The 5,000-nt window shown below is 41.8% G+C and overlaps 1 protein-coding gene across 1 annotated transcript in view; it reads right to left on the reverse strand.

The window, feature by feature from the left end:
- Positions 1–5,000, reverse strand: part of LOC306932137 (uncharacterized protein) — a gene marked incomplete at its 5' end in the record, with an annotated part of 59,066 nt that overhangs the window by 31,175 nt on the left and 22,891 nt on the right. The gene's annotated exons all lie outside the window — the stretch shown is intronic.

Consider the following 5,000-nt stretch of genomic DNA (forward strand, 5'->3'; position numbering starts at 1 on the left):
TGCTCTGGTCGAAACCAGACTTGGCTCAGTCCACTTTGCAATTCCGGTAGGCTATAGAGCGGATACAGAAACCTACAGTATGGTGTGTGCAAAACATTATCGGATAGAGTAGGCGGGATCTACGACAAATGAAATTCCTTCCTGAAAGTTTCTGGCTGCATGGCTGACAGACGGACACACTATCATAGTTAGTTCTGATTGGTTCAAATCAATTTCTTTTCTGGAAAGAAAACAAGGAAAACTAAGAATGCAATTTAAAAAATAAATGAAGCCCAATGCAACGCATTACTCAGATGTTTATTTATTTATTTTTATTTTTATTTTAGGTTTAGTTTTTATAACCTCAATTTCACCCACACAAACTGAACTTTGAACATTCAGTGGATTTTCTGTGGTCTGGGGTTTTCTCTGTGTGTTCTGAGGCCTTTTGAGCTGCAATGAAAACAGGCAAACAGGCCTCAAAAGTGACATCTGCTGGCAAATTTTAATGTCATATATGGGATTTATGGACTCTTACATCACAGTCCACAGGAATATCACAGCACTTGTTTGAGCCAGAAAACCCCAGACCACAGAAAATCTACTGAATGTTAAAAGTATAGGTTCCTTGGGTGCAATTGAGCTCAGAAAATAATATTAGGTCCCTGTACACTGCACTGCTGCACTTTTTGGATTTTAGCAGTGTTTTTCTGGCGTTTTCCCCCAAAAACGCGTCCAGTCTGCAAGGACCTCTGTACTGTATGCTTTTGGGGGGTTTGATCTGATATTTGGACCCGGAATTGGGAGGGGGTTGACCTGAAATGGACCCAAATTCTTTCTGTGTCCCTTATTTAAATCTCTGAGAGTTCCGGCAAGAACTTCATGGCACTTTCACGACTGGTATCACTGCCTCTTCTCATTTCTAGTTAACCACGGCCTTGCATGGCTTGTTTCACTCGTAAAGTGTGGACAGGGAGAAAATACTGTTAAGCCTCCAGCCATTAGAAATGGCAGACACATTCAGAATCCACTTTGACTGTTTGCTTGGAGTGAAATGCTATTTGTGTATATAATTTACCAGTAGTAGCTTGTTCCTGCATACAAGACAAAGTACTTGGTATTCACGTAAAAACCATTACAATAGTGATGTTTAGCTAAGCTAAAGAAGGAAAACATCCCGCAGCCAAATATAACAGACACTTCAATCAAAGACAAACATGCACTGTCTATGGAAACTTGGAATGACTTCTGGCTTTATTTATGATGTGATGAATACTGTCTGACTGCGTGGCATCTGAACTATGCTCTGCACACTCACACACTGCATGGTGCTTTTGAGAGCATCTACCCCCTGGTTTGCTTTGTTTGTTTTGCAACTCCCTGTGTTGAATGAACACCGAGGATTTGACTGCGTAGAGGAGTTGGTGATGGAGAGAGGAGGAGAGGAGAAGAGATAGAGTGATGCGGTGGTGACAGAAATAAACAAAGAGAGGAGGGAAGGATAGTGGCTGGTATGGAAAGAGAAAGGGGAGAATATGAGAGATGGTTTTGAGAAAGAGAGACCGAAAGAGAGACAGAGAAGGAGAACAATTCACTCCACTCCACTGCACTCTGGTGTGTGTGTGTGTGTGTGTGTGTGTGTGTGTGTGTGTGTGTGTGTGTGTGTGTGTGTGTGTGTGTGCGTGCGTGCGTGCGTGTGTGTGTGTGTGTGTGTGTGTGACTTCAAATTCGACACACGCGTTCCACAGCCCCACAGGGAATGCAGTGCCCGGTGTCGAGTCAGCTAGTCGGACCCACGTTTGTCCAGAACCGCCACAAAAGGCCTCTGCCTGGGCTCTGGACTGGGCCCCTGCCATGCAGGCTCCATATATGGAGCTGGCCTGTTCTGACATCACAACACTCCATATTTGGGCATGCCTGACACTCAATATATAGGAATAAACGGACACAGAGAGACAGATCCAGAAATCTCCATATATGGGCATAAAAGGGACACAGACAGATGGGTGGCACGGGTACTCTGACACGGGAGGTTAGGGTAAGGTTAGGCTTTGGGGACGGTGTCTGACTCATGGTGTGTCTGTCACCCCCAGAGTAATACACATGAGGTTGGATCGCTGCTTCCCAAACACTCATCCACCCATTAAGGTGTAAATGGTTTGCTACAGTAGCCGTCAGCCATCAGGTGGGCATGTGTGGGCTGGCCTGTGTTCAGTCTGATCTATAATCTGTAGTACGGCAGTGGCAGCCTCGATCGTGCGATGGCCTGTAATATGAATTAGGCTTTACTGTCAACAGCAACCAAGAATGGACACAGCACATTCCTGTCATAATGATAACCTGTCCTGCAGTCAGGCTGACAACACCTCTGCCATTACTGCCTTGTTTATGCATGGGGAAATCCTCACTGTTAACACTTTTAGTGTAGAAAAATGTAACCACTCCATTTGGCCTGGGACTTTTAAGCTGTCTGCAACCTAGAACTTATTTTAATTAAGTTTATTTTTTATTTAATTTAATTGTATTTTTTTGGTTAAAACAAAACGTTGCATTGCAGCATTCCGTTCCAAACATGATGATAAAGTAGGCTACATTAACCCATTTAGGCCTGCCGTCGACATTTAAAGTCTAGAGTCTGTAGTACAGACTCTATGGTGTGCTATTCATGAGAATATAGTGCAAATCACAAACCAGGATATCCCTTATACACCTGCTCTGTTTATTCTAGGTGATCCATCGCCATTAAAACACCTCCCCGCACCTCTAGCTGACTGGATTCATACAGCATTAATGGTGGGCATTGTTAAAGAATGGAAGTCTGAGGATTTGCCTCCAGCACATGTATGGTTCACTCAGCTTGGTATTGTGGCTGCTTTGGAGAAGTCATCTTTTAAGATGAATAATCAGTTAGATAAATATCATTCGAAGTGGAACGTGTTCCTCATAAGTCATGTTGCAGGTCCTTGATGTGATCCATGGTCAGGCAATGTGCTTTTGATTGTTTACTGTCTTAGTATACATATGATACGGTTGATGATGCTGTGTTTAATTTAACTACTAAACTTTTAATTAGATTTTTTTTTATTTTATCTTGTCTATCCTTGTTTTATATGTTTTGTGCTCATACATAATGTCCATGCTTACGTATTCTGTTGTTGCTTGTGTTTGTTTTTTCTGTTTATTTGTAAAAAATCCAAATAAAGTACTGATCATAAAAAAGGGCTTCTAAATTCTGACAGTTTTCTGAAATATGTAATTGGCCGCCGACCCCCATCTGAAAATATGTTGTCCCAGGAACCCCCCGGAAGCAAAGATTTGAGTTAAAAACGTTCGCTCTGAAAGAATATATATTCAAAGATTTGCGCCGCATTTTTCAAAAATAGCAGATCTACAAGCTCGTAGCGCACTACTATTTTTCAACAGCTAAAGAATAACATAATGCTTATAACACCAACCCCAGAATGGGTTAAGGGGTATAGACCAAAACGCTGTAAAACGTGCAGAGTTCAAAAGTTGAAATTCCAAACAGTTAAAGAGTGTGCTGATTTGTGCCTGTGGGTGATGTAGCAGCACTGCTATCGTACAACCATCACTCCCCCTTAATATGTATGTGCTAGTGTATATTTATCTGTTTCTACAGTATATGTGTGAATGTACAGTACTGTATGTCCCTTTGTGTGTCTGTGTGTATATGTACTTATACGCAGTATGCATGTGCTTGGTACAGTGTGTGCACTGTGTCTGTGAGTGTGCGTGTGCTGTGTGCATTGTCATAAACTCAATTAGGCTAATGTATTCATTTATATGTATTTATCATTCTTTATTTGCTATATCTCTCTTTTCTATATGCCATATAGAAAAAAAAGGTTTTCACATACTCTCATAAGAATGTATGCCTTCAATTAGTGTGATGTTTTTGAATTACTATATATTTAGTTGGAACTTTGCTTAAAGACTAGCTGGAATGAAATTTAAAAAATGTCACACATTTAGAACATTTCCATAGTCATTTTTTATTGAACTACACTATATCGTTTCAGAGGGTTATTGTCAAGTGTAAGTATAATATTAAAATTGGCTGGGTGGACCGACGGAGGGAAGGACAAACCTAACGTGCTCACTTTTATCTACATTGTAGATCAGCTCATCTGTCTGTGACATCCTCAGTGATACCAGCTACCAGCAAGCGTTATATATACTGTGATTGTATTGTCAACCATGAAGGCCTAGGCTACAGAGAGAGAGAGAGAGAGAGAGAGAGAGAGAGAGAGAGAGAGAGAGAGATTTTTATTTGGGCTATAATAATTGGTCCCCTGGGCAGGGGGAAGTGTAAATGGGTGACGTATCCAATGTGTTTTAACATGTAGCCATTAAGATTAAGAGTGTATGTGTGTGTGTGTGTGTGTGTGTGTGTGTGTGTGTGTGTGTGTGTGTGTGTGTGTGTGTGTGTGTGTGTGTGTGTGTGTGTGTGTGTGTGTGTGTGTGTGTGTGTGTGTGTGTGTGTGTGTGACATGTCTACAGTTGTAGTAACACGTGTTCAGTTGTTTAAGTGACAGATTCATGATTCAAAGGTTTGTGAGGTCTTCAACTCTCACCTTTAGTTTACAATATAGTGTCACCATGTAGGAATGTTCATCTGACTGAACCCATAATCTCACACTCTCTCTCTCTCTCTCTCTCTCTCTCTCTCTCTCATACCCACAAATACTGTACATACATATACACCCACAAACATTATCATTATCCTGTTTTATCCTGTGTGTGTGTGTGTGTGTGTGTGTGTGTGTGTGTGTGTGTGTGTGTGTGTGTGTGTGTGTGTGTGTGTGTGTGTGTGTGTGTGTGCGTGCGTGCGTGCGTACACACACACACACACACACACAAACACACACACACACACACACACACACACACACACACACACACACACACACACACACACACACACACACACACACACACACACACACACACACACACACACACACACACACACACACACACACACGTCTCTCCTACACTGT

The sequence above is a fragment of the Electrona antarctica genome (assembly GCF_951216825.1).
Source record: "Electrona antarctica genome assembly, chromosome: 11".
NCBI classification, from domain to species: domain Eukaryota; kingdom Metazoa; phylum Chordata; class Actinopteri; order Myctophiformes; family Myctophidae; genus Electrona; species Electrona antarctica.